Here is a 22,468-nt window from a genome sequence, read left to right on the forward strand (position 1 = left end):
AAACTCAAAAAGCGAAGGAGACTTCGTTTCCTTAATATCTTTCTACAGTTATTTCCTTGAGATGTCAGTGAAATGGGCATCTGGCATACTATTAACAAGGCCAGAATGCTCTATGATAGTACCTTATTCTGTGAGCCATGTTCCTGACTTCTCCAGTTGCTTAAGCAAACAAGGATGTTTTGAGAATGGAATCTGCAATACTCTGCTCTTACAAAGGTGGTTTGAAAAGTTCTCGGAACGGAATAGAAAAAAAGTACTTACATCACTGAAACGTTTATTTTTATTTTTTATTTTTTGATGTAGTCTCCTTGTAGATTAATGCACTTGGTCCAACGGTGTTCCAGTTCCTTGATCCCAACTCGAAAATGACTTTCCTCCAGGCCTACAAAGTAGTTGTTAACTCCGGCTACCAGTTCTTCATTTGAAGTGAGTCTTCGTCCACCAAGAAAAATTGTAAGTTTTGGGAACAGGTGGAAGTCTGACTGTGCCATGCCAGGTGAATAAGGTGGGTGTGGCAACAATTCATACCTCAGTTTGTGTAATTTTGCTATGCTGGTGGCACATGTCTGCTGGCGCGCGTCAAGAGTCGCGGCACCCATCTTACAGATCGTTTTTTCATTTCTAATTCTTCAGTTAAGCATGCGTTAGAAATTTCATGCACTTTCAATAGGTGTCCTCCATGACCATTTTGTGCACTTTTGCATGGAGTAGTGACACATCTTGGCCGACCACTTTCCGAACCATCATCTAGGCTTTCCGGACCAAATTTAAATTCATTTGTTCACTTGGCAACAGTTAAATATGAAGAAGCAGAGTCCCCCAGTGTATTCTGGAAATCGGCATCAACGTCCTTTGCTTTCATACCTTTCTTTACGAAGTACTTAATCACTGCTCGAATTTCGATTTTTTCCATCTTCGAAAATCACTACGCGGGAACAACAACAGAGCCACGTCACCGCCACAGCTCTCTTCCAAGAGCACTGGCATGGCACGCGTTCACAGGCAACAGTCCAATGAGTATCATGTGAACAACTCGTTGCGCTACCACTGACCTCTATTGGTGATTCCGAGAAGTTTTCAAACCACCCTCGTAAAAGTTAGTCTTTCATGTTGTCATGAAGGTGTTAGTTAACACAGAGAATCAACCATAACCTACCAAAGACTGTGGTGCCTTTCCACCAAGCAAAACCTCCATGGAACAGGGGTAACCAGACTGCAACTCATTCTCAACATTCGTCACATAGTCCAACAGGACAATACGCAACCATACATAGGGCGATACATAAGGGCCAATCATAGAGAATATGCCCTTTTTTCGACTTATATATGTGATATGGTCTTCTAGCTGATGTCACGCTACAACAGGTTTGGAAGTGGTACTGATAGGCGAGTACATAATTCATATTAATATAAGTTCTCAATTAGAAGCTCTGGTTCTCTTTCTCATAGTCACTATCTAGAGTATCTACATTAGACGGTCAGGGTTAAATCACCTTCAGTTTATTACAGTTATCTTCTATCAACCAACCTCAGTCATTGAGGGATTCATTTTAGAAGAGGAATCTGATCTACCTCTGCAACACCAAAGAAACCAAGCCCAGAAGTAAACAATTTTCCTCCAGACTTCTTAAAGTGGGAGGAATGGAAATCAAAGTCAAGTTATACACTGTGCTGTGTAACGCATCTGTATGGGGAAGTTACCAACAGATTTTGAGGTGAATCTCTTAAACAACTGATAGGCTCCATCGTTTCAAAGAGTTGACCCCATGTTCTCAAAAAATCAGTTTGGTTCTGGAAGAAGTCAAATAATCTGAGAAGGAATATTGGCCTTAAAAGTAATTATAGAGAAATGTAAGCAAAGGAATTTAACAACAAACATGAATGGTGACAAAGTTTGACAAACCAGTGTTCGAGTACATGTATGTAATGAGCTTCTGTATAACTTTGACTAATTTAGGAAGCAATATCACAGGAAGTGAAAGAATCAAAGAAGAAATACGAAGAATAACTCCCCAATAAAAAGAAGATATTAACATCTCAAGTGGTTGATTTGGGGGAGGGGATGAAATAGCGATCGGTCCCATCTGATTAGGGAAGGATGGGGAAGGAAGTTGGTCGTGCCCTTTCAAAGGAACCATCCCGGCATTTGCCTGAAGCGATTTAGGGAAAACACAGAAAATCAGGATGGCCAGATGCTGGTTTGGACCGTCGTCCTCCCGAATGTGAGTCCAGTGTGCTAACATCTGCGTCACCACGCTCCGTAAAGCTTAATGTAACGACCAATAAATCGGGAAAAGCCTTCCAAAAGCATATGTTTGGAGTGTGACGGTGTATGGCTGTAAGAACTTGACTCTGGAGACAGAGGAAAGAAAAATACTGAATTTCATTGGGGTGTTGTGTTACAGGTGCATACTGCAATTCAGAAACGACTCTTTGGATGAAAAATGGCAATCTTTTAAAGAGTGAGGACAAGAGGAGTTTATATAATTCCGTTGTAAACTATTTTGAGGGGTATCTATTGAGATGTGAGGAGTTCCTAAACGCAGGAACAGACAATAAATCTCACTTGTAGCATTCCGAGCGTATACGGGCGGTGTATTGAGTCAGCGCTGGCAGCAGGTGAGTGCGGGATGTAAGGTCGACGCAGTTTCGCGAGACAGGTTCGCTTGTTGAAACAGCGACTCAGTAGTACTGCACAGATTAGTGCAACAAGGGTAAGCCAGATATCCACACTGACAGCGGCCATGGCATTTTAGACTACAATAAGTTGGTGTCGTATAAGCACATCACACGCGCTGCTGCTGGCTATAAGCATGGGACATTTTTGTAACAAATTTGTTCCCAATGTTGCAGCCCCACCGGGTTTACTGGGCTGTGTCAAACGAGATCACGATACGGGCCTGCTAATGGAAGTCACCGGTTCGAGGCCATGGCAGGGCAACAGTTGTAAGCACTAGGTCCCCCCCCCCCCTCTCCCAATAGTGCCAATGCACATGTGGCCATGCCAGACCAACATCAGCAGCACGGCTCATAGCCACTGCTCCCTGTATTGTGGGTGCCACATCTCAGAATTTGCATCAGCATCTTCAACCGACATGGAGTCGGAATCACGAGCTACTGTTATCAACGAGGTGCAGTTGGCGAAGAACTGTGTTTTGGAGAGTGTAATAGACATGGACATGAGGCGTGACTGTCATCGTAATATAAAGGCTACCTTGTTTAGGCCAGAGGAGCCGACTGACTTATCTGAGTTTGGGGGTAACTGTAGAGAGCAGTATTTGGTGTCTCTACGGTGCACGCAACTTGACTTACCTGCGCATTAGCGCAATGCTTGTAGTCTGTGCCTCTACTCCGTTGTACATGTCGTTAATGGTGTCATATTGCAAGGCGCTGTAGAGAGTCTAGGTGGCTCATGATACAACGTAAAGATTGAGTCTGTGATCAATTTATTGGAGTTGCGACTTCTTGTTGTACTAGTGTACGAGATTAGAGTACTAATATTGTTACGAAAGGTTGTACAGCTGACAGCTGATAACAGGCAGCTACATGGGCCGATGACAGCCAGGGACGAACAGTTAGCATAGCTTCAGGTACCACAGTATGAGGTGGATCCAACTATGCAGGGTTTCCCCTACTGTGGAAAACCATCTGAGGATATGCTGTTGTTCGTAGAGGAACTTCAAACCTCGGCGGAGATGGGTGGTTGGACTGCAACTAGAGTGAGAATTAAAAAGGTACGTGAGGTGTACAGAAGCATTAAATAATGCAGCAAGCTTCGAGCAGTTGGAGAAATGACTTTTGCAAAGCCACAAAAGAACAGAACAGTGCACGGTATTTTCGGGACCAGTTGAGCGCCATCGTGAAGAGTCATGGATAAACTGCGGAGGATTTTGCTGATAGGACACGTATGACTTGAGGCAGAGTAATGAAGCACGCACAGTTTTGTTGCAAGAAGATGGGCAGATGATGGTCGAAATTGATACATCAAGAGGTTTATGAGATATACATGTTGTATTTTCTGCAAACACTGTTCCAGGGGCCGGCCGGAGTGGCCGAGCGGTTCTAGGCGCTAGAGTTGGGAACCGCATGACCGCTACGGTCGCAGGTTCGAATCCTGCCTCAGGCATGAGTGTGTGTGATGTCCTTAGGTTAGTTAGGTTTAAGTAGTTCTAAGTTCTAGGGGACGGATGACCACAGTAGTTAAGTCCCATAGTGCTCAGAGCCATTTGAACCATTTTGAACTGTTACAGGTGTAGACAGAAGTGGAATTTACAGAGGCAGTTCCCCCAACCACAGGGAAGCAGAGGATATGGAAGGTATCAGTAGTCGAATTTTGGTAATGGACGTAGTGGTTGATGAGGAGGTGGTAAGCGGCCGTTAAAGGCAAGGGGGAACGCAAAGTCCAGCTAAATGCATTCCTGTTCAAATTAAATGCAACAAATACGTATGCAGAGATGGAGTGTGGAGTAATGGGTGTTGTGAAAAATGGGAAGTACTTTTGTTTAACACTGGGCAGCAGATGTGATGGTGGTGGTGGTTAACGTCCCGTCGACAACGAGGTCATTAGAGACGGAACGCAAGCTCGGGTTAGGGAAGGATTGGGAAGGAAATCGGCCGTGCCCTTTCAAAGGAACCATCCCGGCATTTGCCTGACACGATTTAGGGAAATCACGGAAAACCTAAATCAGGATGGCCGGAGACGGGATTGAACCGCCGTCCTCCCAAATGCGAGTCCAGTGTGCTAACCACTGCGCCACCTCGCTCGGTGGGCAGCAGATGTCGGTTGCCTCTAGAGACTACAGACTTACTGAATCAGAGGCAATCGAACCCACAGCCCTATGCGATTCGCGGGGTCAGCGATAACAATTTAAGACGGCTGGGTTCAGCAAACGTAAATTCTCACACAGGGGCTACTCGATTTAAAAAGTATGTAGAGACATTGCTACACCTAAGAAAGGGCTACAGCCTGATCCTGGGGTTTGACTTTTTTGGACCGAAATTGTGCTAAAATTGATCTTAGGCAATGTGTAGTAGAATGACATTTACATCAACATCAGTACTCCGCTATCCACTGTGCAATGCGTGGCGGAGGGTACCTTGTACCACTACTAGTCATGTCCTTTCCTGTTGCACTCGCAAATAGGAGGAGGGAAAAACGACAGTCTACATGCCTCCGTTCAAATGGTTCAAATGGCTCTGAGCACTATGGGACTTAACATCTATGGTCATCAGTCCCCTAGAACTTAGAACTACTTAAACCTAACTAACCTAAGGACAGCACACAACACCCAGCCATCACGAGGCAGAGAAAATCCCTGACCCCGCCGGGAATCGAACCCGGGAACCCGGGAGTGGGAAGTGAGAACGCTACCGCATATATAGAATCCGCCTGTTGCTCTTCATCCATAGTTCGCCGTATGTCATGTGAGATAAGGGCAAGCTGTGCTTCGCATGAGCGACGCTTTCTAAAACCGTGCTGATTCGTGGACATACGCTTCTCGATCTCAAGAAAATTTATTATATTCGAACTGAGAATATGTTCAAGAGATCTGCGGCAAACCGGTGTTTGGGATATTGGTTGTAACTCTGCAGGTTCGTTCTTTTGCCCTTCTTGTATACAGGAGTCACCTGCGCGTTTCCCCAGTGGCTTGGACCCTTGTACCAGGTGAGAGATTTGCAATAAATGCAAGTTAGGTAAGGCGCCAATGCCGTAGAGTACTCTTCGGAAAACGGGATTGGGATTCCATTCGGTCCTGATGACTTATTTGTTTTCATCTCTCTCTGTTGTTTGTCTACGCCAGGAATGCTTATTACTACGTCGCCTGTTCGATGTTCAAAGGACAGCACGTCTGTACAATTATCCTGCGTGAACGATTTCTTGAACGTGAAATTTAAAACTTCGGCTTTCGTTTTGTTATATTCAAGCACCACATCAGACTGGTCGACAGGTAAATGGAAATGAGCGTTTGGCATCATTGGTCGGAAAACCCCTTACGGGGCAGGTCCGGCCTCCTTGGTGCCAGGTCTTATTACATTCGACGTCACATTGGGCGACCTGCGCACCGGATGGCGATGAAATAATGATGAAGACAACACAACACCCAGTCCCTGAGCGGAGAAAATCCCCGGCCCAGCCGGGAATCAACCCGGGCCCGTAGGACGGCTATCCGTCACGCTGACCACGCAGCTTTCGGGGCGTACGGTCGACATGTGATTGAATGAAAGCTTTAAACTCTCTTAGTGATTTCACGTAGGCCCAGAATTTTCTCGGCTTGTCTGCCAGATCTTTTGCTGAGGCATGACAGTGGTAGTAGCTGTATGGTTCACGCATAGATCACAGACGCATGAGTCTCCACTAACCTTTGCTTGTTGTCATTTGCGGATTCTCTTCCGAACCAAGAGCACAACAGCCTCTGCATCCTGGGAATTTTCCTAATCTCGTTATTAAACCATGGTGGGTCTTTTCCATCCTTAATCGATATAATAGCACTCCGTCTTCAGGCCACGAGTCGCCTACCGGGACCATCCGACCGCCGTGTCATCCTCAGAGGAGGATGCGGATAGGAGGGGTGAGGGGTCAGCACACCGCTCTCCCGGTCGTTATGATGGTATTCTTGACCGAAGCCGCTACTATTCGGTCGAGTAGCTCCTCAATTGGCACCATGAGGCTGAGTGCACCCCGAAAAATGGCAACAGCGCATGGCGGCCTGGATGGTCACCCATCCAAGTGCCGACCACGCCCGACAGCGCTTAACTGCGGTGATCTCACGGGAACCGGAGTATCCACTGCGGCAATCTACATAATAAGCATCACATAATTTTCCAGACCGCGATTTACAAACTGCTTAAACTTTGGATGTCACTCCTATATGCCTATTGTACTAGAACTAAGTGACGTCGTTTCACTGTCTAGGCGAGATGCTAATAATTGCTTATCTGCTCTTTGTAGAGTACACTCTCCTATCATTTTAACTGATTTATTAATTTGCGTATGCTTAATTGCTATAATGACATCATCCCGGTTTCTATACTGATGCTGTCGATAAGGTGTAGCCTGTTTGTAGTTACATCGTCTAAGACATTTCCATTCCATGTGGACTACTAACCACAGTTCGCCTCATGCGGGAAGGCGGCCCTATTTTCAGCCGTTCTGTGCATCCCCCACCATTCATCGAAAAAGTTCAAAGAAGGGCAGCTAGTTATGTACTGTCGCGATATAGGGGAGAGACTGCCAGGGATATCATACGCTAATTGGGATGGCAATCACCAAAACACGGGTGTTTTTCGTTGTGGCAGGAACTTCTCTTGAATTTTCAGTGCCCTACTTTCTCCACAGAGTGTGAAAATACTTTGTTGACGCCTACCTGCAAAGGGAGTAATGATCATCATAATAAAATAAGAGAAATTAGAGCTCGCACGGAAAGATTAAAGGGTTCACGTTTCAAGGGCGCTGTTCGAGAGTGGAACGGTACAGAAATAGCTTGAAGGTGATTCGATGAACCCTCCACCAGGCACTTAATTGTAAATTGCATAGTAATCAAATAATTCCTTGCAAGCAGTCGAGATGTTTTATAACCTTTTCAAATGTGAATACGAAGGTGAGACTTATATTTTTGAAGACTCAAAAACGAACGGTAGAAAAATCGCCTGCATCACAAATAGATGGTTTTGACAATGATATTTTAAAGCACTCCGTGTTTTAAATGTATATAAGAAGGGAATACTCGCCATCACAAAAACTCGTTACAATTATGCCTGAGCAAACTGGCTTCACAGGTAACGCTTCGTCAACGCAAAGAATTTTAAAAGGCATTTGTTTCAAATCTGTTAAGAAGAGAGTTTTTAACTGAAAGAAGTGACACAGAAACAACACGAACCACGTCCCTCATAAAGACGCACCGTACAAGAGAAGGTGGTAGTTCCACAGTGTATTACCTTGATGAAATATGAGTGCATCATTCCATGAACGCGTGCAAGGTTTTCGGATACTTCTTCTGCAAACTTGTATTTAGGTGTAAGAAAAACAGTAGTAACTACCAGTCACAAATGAACGCTGTCACTTTCAGGAAGTGGTTCACTGAACGATTGTTGCCGTACCTTGCTTCGAAGTCGATCATTGTAATTACCTTGTCAGTTGTCATTCAGTTGTTACACAAAGAAGATCAACTACGAGCACCAGAAAATGGGATATTGTGCTCTGGCTGAAAAATAAAAATATCCTGGACAATATAAGCCAGACTCGTGTGCTGAACTCGTGCAGCCCGTTAATTTATAAGAGTACAAACTGACTTTCATGCGTGTGAATGCGGCCACACAGTGCGTTTACCCACATACCACTACCAGTATAATCCGATAGAATTAATTTGTCGACAGGTTCCAAGCTATGTGCGAAGAAAAAAACAAAACATTCAAGATAACAGACACTGAAACGCTTTGCACGAAGCAATAGACAGTACGCCCCTTCAGTGTGGGCACAATGTGTGTGGCACAATGAAAAGTTTCAGAAATAAGACTGACAGGGAGGTCAATATGGATAAACCCCTTGCAATTTTCATTCTAAATTTACAGTCAGATTATGCAGACATGGGCAGATGGTACTACGATGTAGACATTGAAAAGGGAAAGTTATCTGTCAAGGTATCTGCGGTTTTCGACGTTATCGGCCAGCATTACGTCGGCTTATTTACAGAAGATAGTTAATTGTTTGCTTCTTCAGTGGATTATAAATGCGTTCTTCCACTATAATATCGAACATACTGACAGCTTTTGCGATAGTCTTTTGCACTAAACTTTGCTACCAGTAATTCTTTTATACGCATAGTGATTTACATTGAACTACACTGAAACACACCCACCTACGCGCATTATACACAGCTAAAAGAACTGTATGCAGTAGAAGCAGTTATCAAACAAATATAATTGTTTCGGTTTGAGTTTGAAGTTTATTTTGTAGTGTATTACATTTTACTTATATTACTGTCCAAATCGCAATAAATAGTAATTATTGGAACCATTTTCGGTGATCTTATCGTTGGACACTCGTCGTTTTAAGTAAAGTTGTACTTGACGTCTTCACAGAGCTGCGTCAGCTGTTCTCGCCTTCTGACCTTTTTCAAGCAATGTCAGTCAGTTGGTTTATGCTTCATATGTCATTCTTTCTCCGTGTGTTGTGGGTATGGTTACTAGCATTTGCAGTCCACTCTGCACTATCTTTTGTGGTATATATCACAGTTTTATATATGTACAAGGATGTAAAAGTTAAGATGCCTAGTCTTTTGAAGCAGTTTCTGTATGTTTCATAAGTCTTTCTTCTCAATATGATCCTGCCTGTTTTTCTTTAATGTGAACACCTTCTTTATGTCTTGGATGTTTGAGTTTCCTGACACTATAACTCTACACTGCATGTATAGTTCAGAGAGCCGATGTTACTCGGTACACAGACGCCGTTTGTCTGTATACTGTGATAACTGCCTCACTATGATTATGACAGAGGTGAGTTCCTTACAGATAGTATTATACATTGTTTCCATTTCGGCTCGTTACGCATAGTAATGCCTAAGCATATAGTGGATTCTACTTCTTCCAGTCTCGTTTCATCCACTTCTAAACCCATATACACAGCCTTCCCTTTATTTCTGAACACTGCACACATAATCTTTTTTAGGTTTATAACCAGTCCATTTTCCAGGCGCAACTGAGCTCTGGTGTTCGCAGACATGTATGTTCTTCTCTCAAGCTGTACCACATTTTGGTCATTGTTCAGTATTGTCACACTATCTGCGTGTAATACTTTCTTCTAATTCTCTTCAATACCAATGGCCGATTACGAATCCCTGCAGCGCTCCATATTTGATGGCTTTAGTTTCTGACTAATATGCATCCCCTATTGATACATGATATGTTGCGCACCTTCAGGAAAAGAACTATATACTCTATCCAGCTAGTTGTTTTATTAAGATAAGTGTAGTACACGAGCAAATGAGGTATTGCAGGAGAAATGTACCCATAAGTGCAGATAATTTTTGCACAAACTAATTGACGTTAAGGAAGGGGATGCTGATAGCGAGTTTTGACATTCCAGATGAGGATGAATGGTACACAAGATGTTGTAAACCACAATCAGCTGCAAGGCACCATTAAGTCTAGGGCTCTAATTCGAAATTGAGGATTTATTTTCCCCATGGGGCCTGTTGCCAGTGATGTCTGTGACACGAATCAGAATAGGGAATAAAGCACCGATATATCAGTAACTATATCACATAGCTAGATATTGGCAGCTGATTATAGAATATTTTATTAACCTGTAGTTAGCTGAGAGGATAAGAGAATAGTGATCTATGGAGTGCAGGAGTCGTGGTCATACGAAAAAAGTCTACAAATGGCCCTAGACAATACAGGTTCTGCTGTGATTACAGTCACTTGAACATCGATACCACTGAGACTATCGATAATTTAGGACTGTGCAGTCCTCAAGAGCCAACTGCGTACCGACCACAGCAGCGCCGCGAAACAGCATCAAGAAGGCGCTGACCAGCGCAGCGAAGAAAAGAGCGGGCAGCGCCACACCTCCAGAAAGACAGAGTTCAGCGTCCCTCACCAACGCTGACTTAACCAGCTGCCCATCGCTGGTCGGACCCAGTTCGGTAGCAGTCTTCGAGAGTATCAGTACTGAGCAATACGAAGATGATACTTACCCTGAATTCTGCGAGTAGTAGTAGAGAATAAAAGTAAATGCATGTAGGAAGCACAGGTAGCCACTTAATAACGTTTTTAGAAATGAAGAGTTCTGTTAATTTAAAAGTGTTATGCACAGATCATTTTGCATTCCTGGCCATCGCAACTTCTCTCCATCCTTGTTTATGTCAGTGCTGACTTCCACAGTAGACAAGACAACAAGGACAATGCTGGTACTTTTCGACCATGGATTCAAGGAGTGGTTACCACAAATTTGAGGTTGTTCCTAAATACCAGCCGAAGATAGAATATTCGGTAAAATGAGCGTGCTATTAGTTCAGGAGAATGCTTTGGATTGAAAAATGTACCTGCAACGTTTCAGAGGTTATTGATGATGTACTGAGAGATTAAAAACTGGCCCTGTACCTAGTTTACTTAAACGATATCATCATATACTCAAAAAGGCATGGAGCAGGCAGTACAGGTAGCCACTGTAGGAAGTGTTTAAGAGACTGAGGGTTTCACGTCTGATGTTGAGCACAGAGAAGTGCCATTTTGCATTAGAGGAGGTAGGGTATTCAGACCAAGTAATTAGTAAAGATGGAGTACAGACAGACCCGAGGCTGGTGCAAGCTTTGGAAGGCTTCCCAGTGCATAAGTCGAATGAGAACTGGAATCCTTTCTAGAGGATCTCAAGTTACTACAGAAAATTCGTGAAAGGGGTGCTGACACCAAGCAGTTGCTAAGAAGTGGTGTGAAATTCATGTCAATATAAGAGTGCTTTGGTGTGTTTGAAGAGTAAGAGGGGACTCCGACATCCAGCGCAGTTCTAGTATTTCCAGACTTTCAGAACGAATTCATTCGTTCGTATGATGCTTCCAATCGTGCTTCGGGATGTGTTTAACACAGGAGATTAAGAGTGAGAAGTGGCCTGTCGCCCATGTCTCGAGACAGCTGAATGCAGAAGAGAACGGTTATTCAATGACAAAGAAAGGAAGAGATGCTGAGTTTCGTTTATAGTGTCACGTATTTTAGATGTTATCCTTACAGGAAAAAAATACTGACCACGATGTTTTGAACCGGTTATCGGGCCTGACGGGACCCATCCAGCAGCCTGGCAAGACAGGTCCAGAGACAGCAAATTGGACTACGAAGTGGTACACAAGCATGCGATGAAGCACAGGAGTGTAAATGCATTATGCAGGCGGGCAGCAGTGTTGAAAGCTCTAGGTAATGGTCTTGCAGTATAGCAGAGAGCTCACAGTGGCTGTAAACAGAAGAGGATGCAGTCAAAGTCTGCCACATGTGATGAACTGTTGTGCAAGGGAAGGAGGCCAGGACTGCGGGTGGCAGTACGAATGAATTTTAAGGTGTTATCTGGTCATGCTGGTCATGAAGAGAGCAGAGCACCAAACTAAAGAATGGCCAGGAGATACTGGTGGAGAACAAGAGAAATGGATGCAGATAAATACACGAGCAACTGCGTGCAATGTGCACAGTGAGCTCACTTGAATCGTAATTGTGTAGCCTGCAGAGGCTAACAGAAGTGTCAAAATCATTTGAAATGCTTTGAGATGACGTATTAGGACGGTTCAATCAAATGCCAACAGAACACCAATTCGTATTTGTTGCGTACACAGTTCCGCGTAGTCAGTGCGTACACAACTTTCCCACTAGAGCGCGCCCCGCTAAGCACAACAGCGCAGGCGCAGCGCTCGTCCGTCTCCGCATTACGAGATGGCGCTGCCATAGAGACGGACCAAATTCTGCTTCCGCCGATCCGCGTATTAATATGTAACGCAGCCAATGAGATTGCTGCTAATGTAGAACCTTTTCTTCTAGCGGATCACACTCGCGCAGTGATACCTGAACGCTCGAGGTATTATAACGAGTGTACAGGCCTCCGATTAGTCAGTTTGCATTAGTCTTCATTTGTCTGTACCAGTCTATAGTCAAGTTTCAATCTGCTCCTAATAATATTATCATATTCCTGTACATAGCCATGAAGAGAAATGTATAGACACTTTGTCAAGTATGAGAGATATGTGAGAATAAGATTAACGTACCAAGACCAAAGGAACTTCAGATTGTCAATTGTAAATAGCATCCAGAATCAAGTTATGTAATGTCTATGCTTTTTATTATTTTAATAAATGTGTGTGAAAATTAATCAAGTTCTGTTTAAAGTTGGTCACCGTCAATCTGCTACTCTAAGCGTGCAAATGGTACTTCTATTGTCTGCCCTAACAGCAGAAAATAAACACGCCACAATAAGACCACGAGACATATTGCTGCCACTCGCCTATTTCGTTAGAGCGACAAGTCAAATAATCTGATGGTGTGTGTACCGAAGGTCTTACAGTACGCACACCACAGTATTAACGATAAGAGTATGCTTTACTCAGTATGTGGTGATCGTTGCTGTGCTGAACCAGCCGTCAGAGACAGTTGCACAAGCAATCTTTAACAGCTGGATGTTGAAGTTTGGCGTGCCAGGTACGATAAGTATGGACCAGACTAGGAATTTCATGTCAGACTTACTGAAGGAATTGTGTCGGTTATTAAACGTGAAGAAGTTAAGAACTAGTCCTCTTCATGGACAGGCCAATGGTAGGATGGAATGGACACATAGAACGATTGGGAAAACTTTACGTTGCTATGTGAATGCTCATCATAGTGACTGGGATGCATATGTAAGGTATGTCGTGTCAGCGTATAATTCAAAATTACACACTAATACTGGGTTTCCTCATATGAGGTTTTGTATGGTCGGAAAATGCCATCACCGTTTGATTTAATAAAGACAAAGAAAGGTAAAGTTGGAGAGGCGGCACGCGGGTATGCGGAAAAATTTCCGGAAGTCGAGAACAGAATACCAAAACAAAGGCAAGGGGAATCAATGCTTCGCTGATTACTCCTGCTTGTCTGTCGCGTCTGTACCTGTACTTACCCTACGGCAAGTTTACCGCAGTATAAAGTGACATTAGTGAGTCCTTAAACGCCGGAAGGCGAATACGAATAACCTCATCACTAGGTGTCGAGCACCCTATCAGATGGTGGTGGCTACTTTGTCAGTTACGTGAAGCTTCAGTTGTCAACAAGAACGGCAGTTGTCTGAGGAAGCCTGGAGTGGATTCCAGGAGTTTCAAGAACGGAAACGGAAAAGAATGCGAAGAGAAGGAATCATAGGAAAAGACAAGATGATGTGGTAGAGTCTGTGCACGAAGTAACGTATTCGTTAAGATCAAGACAATGAGGCTTGTTTCTGAATGATTTCTTTGGTGTTTACATTTGTGTGGGTATAGGACTGTAGCGAATACATTTTTTTAGTCTATAGATTCTTCTGTTATCTTTTGTTGTTTGTGAATCGGCTTGCTAGTGACAGAGGCCTTCCAAGCAGGGGCGGGGGAGTGTGATCTTTGTTCCTGTCACGATGAAAGTAATAACAGTATTACATTTCGTCGCCCGGATTGGGGCGGGGCCTCTGCAGAACCAGTACCAGGAAAGATGAAAGCTGTTCTCGAGGCAACAGGATGTGATAGTTGCCAGCCGTCAGTGGGCGCTGTAGTTTCCAACACATGGGAAATGCGGAATGAAGTGAGGACGTTGAAAGAAGCGTTCAACGGACTTCGCGAAAGTGGTCAGAACATGGAAGTACTCAAGGAAGTTTCAGGGGAAGGTCATAAACGAGGGACAAATGAGACAAGTAGTGGAGGCTGTGCTACATACACGGAGAAAGAGAGACTTAAAAACTGTGGAAAGAGTGAAAATACACAGATAGCGAATTTGGAGAGTGAAGTGTTGAAGAACACACAGTTGGTATGGAAAGTGACGATTAGAATAATGGATTATGCTTAGGCATCGGAGAACGTGATGACCCGGAATTTGGGATTGCTGCAAGCATAAGTGTTGGGAATTGTAGTGACAATGCTGAATTAGCGGATAGCGTGTGGGACGCACGAGAGATGGTGTGACGCTTGCAAGCAGTCATACATCTTGCCTTGCATGGATAACTGAGCTTAATCTTTTGCCACATGAACAGCACTTGTCGGGGTTAGAGAAAGCAAGTAGCGAACTATCGCTGAGTTAAGTCTAATTTGGTAACCCAGTAGAAAAAACTTACCCTCTTACCGCCACATAGCAGTGGAAGTGAAAGAAGACCGAGCACCATTATACAGGGTGTCCAACATAACTCTACCACCTCATATATTTTAGAAGTGAAACAAAACGGAGAAAATGCAATTGGCCAGGAATGCACTTGTGACAGGGGCAGGTACGAGGGGCGTTTGAAAAGTCCGTGCGAATTCCGAGAGATGGCACCACCGTCGTGTATCGAGGTCACGTTTAGTTAGTAGCATCTTTGGAAAGAACGCACACCAAGTTTCAGCCATGTTGGTCTATTTTTTTTTGCGTTTGGCAGTCGTGTGACTCAAGAAAGTCGGATGATTGTCAAAAAAATGGACGAAAAAGAATTTCCTGTAGTGATTTAACATTACTTTATGAAAGGCAAAACGCCTCAGGAGACTAAAGAGAAGTTTGATAAACATTACGGTGACTATGCATCTTCGATCATAACAGTTTATAAGTGGTTTCAACATTTTCAGAGCGGCCATATGGGCACAAATGATGCTGAACGTTCTGGACGCCCTGTGGAGGTTACGACTCCAGAAATCATTGATAAAATCCATGATATGGTGATGGATGACAGAAGAGTTAAGTTGCGTGAGATTGCTAGTACTGTGGGCATCTCGAATGGACGGGTACATAATATTTTGCGTAAAGATTTGGACATGAAAAAGCTATCCGCAAGATGGGTTGCACGATTGCTCACGCTTGACCAAAAACGGAATCGTGTGAAGTGTTTCAAGGATGGTTTGCAGCGGTTCAGGAAGAATCTGTAGGACTTTAAGAGTCGTTTCGTCACTGTGGATGAAACATGGATACATTACTATACCCCTGAGACTAAACAACAATATAAAACATGGGTTACCAAGGGTGAATCTGCAGCAAAAAAGGCGGAGACCATTCCTTTGGCCAGAAAGGCTATGGCGACTGTCTTTTGGGATTAGCAAGGTATAATCCTCATCGACTATTTGGAAAAGGGTAAAACTATTACAGGTTCATATTCTTCATCGTTATTGGACCGTTTGAAAACCGAGCTGCAAGTAAAACGCCGGCGATTGGACCACAAAAAGTCATTTTTCTTCACGACAATGCACCAGCACACACATCAGCAGTTTCAGTCGCAAAATTAATGGAAATAGGATTCCAATTCGTTTCACATCCCCCCCCCCCCCCCCTGTTCTCGAGACTTGGTTCCCTCAGACTACTATTTGTTCCCCAATTTGAAGAAATAGCTGGCGGGACAAAGATTTTATCCAAATGAGGATTGCAGCAGCTAATAGCTATTTTGCAGACTTTGGACAATTCCTATTATTCGGAAGGCATCAACAAATTAGAACAGCGTTGGACGAAGTGTATAAGTCTAAAAGGAGACTATGTCAAAAAATAAAAAAAGTTTAACTCAAACAGGTAAGTAGTTTTTATTTTTGCTCGGACTTTTCAAACCATCCTCGTATTGTCGTATTGTCAATTCAAAAATGTAAACAAACATGATTTTCAACGTAATTTCACGTTTCTTTCTTTCTTTTTTTTTTTTTTAATGGCACATGTACGTTTTTCTACGGAAATGAAAAATGGAGGTGCAATCAGTGAGGGCTGACTTTTTTTCACTGTTATGAACCTTATACCTACACAGACTTTTAAGAATGGCAACGGTGCCACGGTCTCTGCTGCAAAGTGCAGAGCAAGGGGTTGCCCAGTGCAGGCTTCAGGACATTGCTGACAACCCGCATTACGCCATTACAGCATTACGGCAGAAACTGTGTTACCACGCCAGTTACTTAAGGTCAATGTATTCCAGAAAGTATTATGGCAGTGAAACCAAGTCTGCCTTCAGTAATGATACCTCTAGTTTTCATTTCAGTAGAAAAACATACACCTGCCATTTAAAACAAACGTAAGTTTGCGTTAAAAGTGATGTTTGTTTACTTGAAGGGACTGTGCATTCCTGCCCATTCTGTGATTCCTCCCTCCCCCCCCCCCCCCCCGACAGGTGTATCCATGGCCAGTCGTATTTTTCATATTTCGTTTCATTTCGGAAAAGTAAAGCTCAGCAGATTCTAATTCGATTCACAGTAACATGAAAATATGTACAGTTTAAGTGTTATGCCATTCACACGTACCCAGTAAAGTCGGAAGATCTTGGAAAATTCACGTAGGTGAAGGTCCACGAGACGTTATTAATTTCGGAACATGGTAGCTGGGATGCAATAACGACGAAGGAACTATTGCAACACTGTCAAGGAGGGAAAGCTCAAGGAGACCAGACTGATTGAACTCAAGGAAAGTGGGTTATTAATCAAGGGGATTACGTGCAACATAACGGGGCCGACCCATCTACTGGCCAGGATTTGGGAATCACACAAGGAAACGTCTCAGAATTTCTGTGGTTTTGGCCACATGTAGCCCTGGAATTATTGCCAGCACCGAATATCACACTCCCAAATGAAACTTTAGAACTTGACCTAAACCATTCCCTGGATCGGATCATTGCTATGCAGGAAGGGCGCATTTCGGCTGAGCAATTAATGCACCACCGAGGAAAATTCAGAGAAAGACAGTGACACGTGGTGACAATTTTCAGTGCCGCAGTACCAAGCGCCAGAGCGGTTTTAACTGTGCTGCGCATTGCTTTTATTCTTATGAGAGGGAGGGCTGACTCAGTATAAACGATCCAGATTCAGTTGACTGTATCTCGAGTGCATAAGAAAGAGAGTGAAACTGTAACCTTGTGAAGTGAATGTAGAAAAGTGTAAATTAGTTTGAGGGGGAAGGACGCAGCTGGACAAGCCACCGAAGGTTAAATTGCCAGAAGCGCAAAACAAGTGTAGTAAATAGTCTCGTAAGTAACGTAGCAATAGGCAGCATAGTAAGGAAGATTGGCTGTCGTATCTAACATGTGTGGGCAACCTGCCAGTTTCTTTTAATATCAGTTTCTCCGTATTTTGCACGAAAGTGTAGTGTAATATAGAACTGATTTTGAGGGCGACTCAAGGAACCCGGACTCGTTCACGGAGGGGAGCTAACGTAGCACACCGACAAAATACATGTACACACAGATGAGCCAAAACGCTATGACCACCTGCTTAATAGCTTGTTTGTTCGTCTTTGGAACGAAATACATTACTGATTCTACATATCAGGGATCCTACTGTTTATTGGTAGAACTGCGGAAGTATGTGCCATTAGATGTCTACGCACAGGTCACGTAATTCGCGTAAATAACGGGCCGTTGATTTGCGTACGGGTGATGACGCCCGACAGTGACACAGATGGGTTCTATAAGATTTACATCACGCAAATCTGGTCGCCGAGACATCAACGTGAGTTCACTATAACGCTCCGCAGACCTCTGTAGCGCCGTTCTGGCTCCGAGACACGGACTGCTGACTTTGCCATCGGGGAAGACATCAAGCATGAAGGGATGCAGGTGGTTCGCAGCTGTCAGCTTGTTTTCGATTACTACCACAGTTCCACGTATGGGCATGTCCATGTCCCCCATAACATAATACTGCTCCCACCAGTCTGTGTGCATAGCACGTTGCACGTTTCGAGTTGCCGTTCACCTCCTTGACGGCGTTAGTGGAGACGACCAGCGACCTGGGGTAGCAAAAATGTGGTTCACCCTGTAACCACCCCCTTCCTAACCGGCCTACTGAGATATAATTAACCGTGATCGTGTAAGCCTAATGAAATTTTACAGACAGTAAGACTATGGTTACCGAAGGAAAATAATACCGATTAGTTGGAGGAAGGCGTACAACAGACCCTTCTGAAGGAAAAATCTATTGTAAATCTAATCTAAATTATTGATGATAGTTTTGAAATGGATGGAAATTTAGTGCAATCACTCACGAACCACACAGGGGGCGTGGCGGGGGGGGGGGGGGGGGGGGGGAGGGAGGGAGGAGGAGGGGGGAATGGTACCACGTAATATTTAATATAAAGCAAATACTGATTAGGAACAAAAAAAGGATAAATAAACGATCGCCAGCCTGTTACGGCAATGAATATCAAAAATCCTACGAAAGATTATGGTAAAGAAAATTAAGCAAATAATCACTGCCGTGGAAACAGAAGGTTGTCACCCTTTTCCACAACACAACAGGTCACGAAAAAATAAATGAATCAGAAAGCACTGCGTTTGCAGTTAGTTATTCTGAAATTCTAAATTTTGAAGGTGAAGTTAAATCAAGTTACTGGTTAAATAAATGATTGACTGAAACTGAAACTTTGTTTGTTCAGTAACCCAGCGTAGCGTAATGCAAAATTTACCAAAAGGCAAGCAATTTACTTTTGATTATTGAGAGAGTGAACTGAATTTACTTTAAGCAAATGAGGAACTGATTTTACTTTTAATGCAACAACAATAAAATACATACTAAGCCAGCAGAAGTCACCCGCTAAATACAGAATAAATGAAATTACGCACTCTTAATTTATGCTGTATCTTTAGTTATTAATTTTGCCAGTGAAATTTTACGTTATTTTAAGTGAGTGAAGTTAGTACTCAAAATTATAAATTAGTTAAGTCTCTGTTATGGAATACAAGAATGAACAATTACTGATGCAGCAGAATTTAGATTGAAACTGGTCATTAACAAGCAAACAAAACTAGCAGTAAGCAGTAAATCAATTTTCATATTTTTGCGACACTAGGTGACTGCTTGGAGATGAAAGGGACCCTGCTTGGTAATAATGTCTGAGGACAATGACAACACAGGTGTCCTAAAAGTTTTAACTATTGCAGGTAATTATTAACGGAAGTTAGTCGAAAACTGTGAATGAAATGCCATTGTGTACTGCCTCTATAATATTAGTTATACTTTGTCACTTAACAATTATACGATATTGTAGCTGCTGGGACGACGAAGAATGTAGCTGCTGCTGGTTGAGAACTACGAGTCGTCTCCAGAGCCACGGATAATTATGAGACAGGCAACAGATAGAATTGAAGCTTTCCTCCGCCAGTTCACTCCTATTGTGCTCTCAGGACTCGGGGATTAACAAAGTAGGTGCACCTACACTTTCGCGATCATAGCTGCACACCGCGTTAGCGGAAGATCCCAACAAATTCTTCCACACTCTTTCGTGTCAAAAGCTACCCTGCTTCCTCTCTGTTCGCAACGTGATGGAGACTCTCCATATACAAAGATAAACAACGACACAGCTAGTGCTCCTTCGTTGTTGCTATCGATACATTTAAATAAAGTTACCCTGGCTATTACCGAACAATTTACAATATTTACAATTACAATCAGTTTCATACAGTCAGAAATAAATACATTGTTACATCCATTACATATTAAATATAGTTTCTGTAATAAGGCTTACAGATTCAGAATTACAAGTACAGTACGAGTTATCGACGGATACTAGACGGCGAAAAATTTTGGAATGATGCAGAAGGTACTTTACCTGCATTTTCGATGTTACAAGCCGAGAGGCCTATACGGTCGAATCCCGAAGGTCCCGTGCCCACTCGAATCGTAACTACCGATGTCGCTGTGTCAGTACGTGAACACATAGGGGTAATATACTGCGGAGCTCCATGTTCGACAATGTACGATGAAGTGTGCGCTCCGAAACACTTGTGCATACACAAACATTGTGCTTTTTCGGCAGAGATGTCACAGATCATGATCTATCCTATTTTAAAGAGCGCATAAGCCTCCGAGCTCCACGTTCTGTGAAGAGTCCCGGACGACCAACCATTCAGCGCGAAGTGGTAGTTTCTGTCCTACCCCTTTCCATACACGCTCACGGTAGTAACACGTGAACATTCGACCAGCTTCGCCGTTTTCGAGATACTCGTTGACAGGCTCTGCTTAATAATAATCTGCCCTTTGTCAGAGTCGCTTATCTGAATTGATTTCCCCATCTGCAGCCTGCATCATCGTTAGGGTGATCCTCTGTCCGTGCCTGCTCCGCTTGCATACTTTTGTTACCGCGACACGTGGAGACTGAATTAATTAGGATAATGCATAAGCGTATATTGCAGGTCCTGTACGGGCCTTTCTGGATACAGAAAATGTTCGACTGCTACCCTGGCCAGCACATTCTCTAGATCTCTCACCAATTGAAAACGTCTGGTCAATGGTGGCCGAGCAAGTGGCTCGTCACTATACGCCAGTCACTACTCTTCATGAGCTGTGGTATCGTGTTGAAGCTGCATGGGCAGCTGTACCTATATACGCCATCCAAGCTCTGTTAGACTCAATGCCCAGGCGTATCAAGGCCGTTATTACGGCCAGATGTGGTTGTTCTGGGTACTGATTTCTCAGGATCTATGCACCCAAATTGCATGAAAATGTAATAACATGTCAGTTCTAGTATAATATATTTGTCCAATGAATACCCGTTTATCACCTGCATTTCTTCTTGGTGTAGCAGTTTTAATGGCCAGTAGTGTAAATTACACGTCTGTAAGACATTTTCAGAACTGCGAAAAGTATTGTGGACCCTCACCCTCCACAAAACATCAGAAGTCTCTCATATGTACTGCAAGATTACAATTAATCAGAAAAGTGGCTGACCCACTTCAGCCTTGCATGAATTTTCAGCACCAGGCTGCTGCTGTGAGGTATACGATTCAAATATGTCAGCGGAAAGATGTCCACGTTTAATCACTCCAGCTTTTGAGGTAGTTAATTTACCTCAGGGTCGGAATGGGTAAGCAAACCATCTTCTTTCTATTTTAATTTTTACATGACTCGCTCTTAAACTTGAACTGATGTAACTTACAAATGATAAGAATTTCATGAGTTTTTTTGTCACAGTACCTTGTGATCTGATATGCAAGATCAGGAGCAATATTCCTGTAACACAGAAATGAGTTCTTTGACTGTGTGTCACAAAATGTATATAATTGCAGTGGAGGAAACAGCGGCTCCCTGTCACCACAGGGGCACTGTGTTTAACGCGGTGCTGCACACATTTCTGGATGTTTCTATCACTTATATATTCTACTCAAACTAACGTACTTTCGATATGTGAGTAAGAGCTGTTATACTAGTTTATAGCTCTGGAGTCTATTACACACTGTTTCCCTCATGGAGCCAAAGTTACAGTTTTAAGATGTTTGATTACATTCCATTTACAGTTTTCTTCGCAGACTTCTGCAATTAATTACCCGCAGAGGGTAGTAATCACAATGTTTTGGCTCTTCGAGGTTTTCGTGTGAGACCGAGTGGTGTATTACGGCACCGCTGACACGAAACGAGCATGAGATGTTGTCACTGTTGTAATTCGACAAGGCTGATGCAGTGTCGCAAGCTTGTCGAAGCAGCGAACTGGGGAGAACTGCTCTGACTAGTGCAGCAAGGGGCAAGCCGTATTTTCTCAGTGATAGTGGCATGGCAGTGGTGTGTTAGGATACAGACAGGTAGTCCAGTGTACGTACAACGGGCGGGCTGCTGATGACTACTTGCAGTGGACATTTTTTATTCTCAATCTTGCAGCTTATCAGGATTACTTGGCTGTGTCGAACGAGATCACCGTATGAACCTGCCTGTGGGAGGCCACGGTTCGAGGCCACGGCATGGTGACAGCAACCTACGCCTTAAATTCCCCCGCCCCCACACACAGTGCCACAGCACAGCTGCGCGGCCATCCCAGCTCGACACCAGAAGCACGTAATGCCCAGGGGACAGCGGGTCGTTGCCCGCGCAGA

General features: G+C 43.6%; 1 protein-coding gene across 1 annotated transcript in view; it reads right to left on the reverse strand.

The window, feature by feature from the left end:
• The window catches only part of LOC126418488 (serine/threonine-protein phosphatase 6 regulatory ankyrin repeat subunit A-like), a 108,090-nt gene that overhangs the window by 19,542 nt on the left and 66,080 nt on the right, over positions 1–22,468 (reverse strand). The window lies entirely within an intron of this gene.

Source organism: Schistocerca serialis, chromosome 9 (genome assembly GCF_023864345.2).
Source record: "Schistocerca serialis cubense isolate TAMUIC-IGC-003099 chromosome 9, iqSchSeri2.2, whole genome shotgun sequence".
In the NCBI taxonomy this organism is placed as follows: Eukaryota; Metazoa; Arthropoda; class Insecta; order Orthoptera; family Acrididae; genus Schistocerca; species Schistocerca serialis.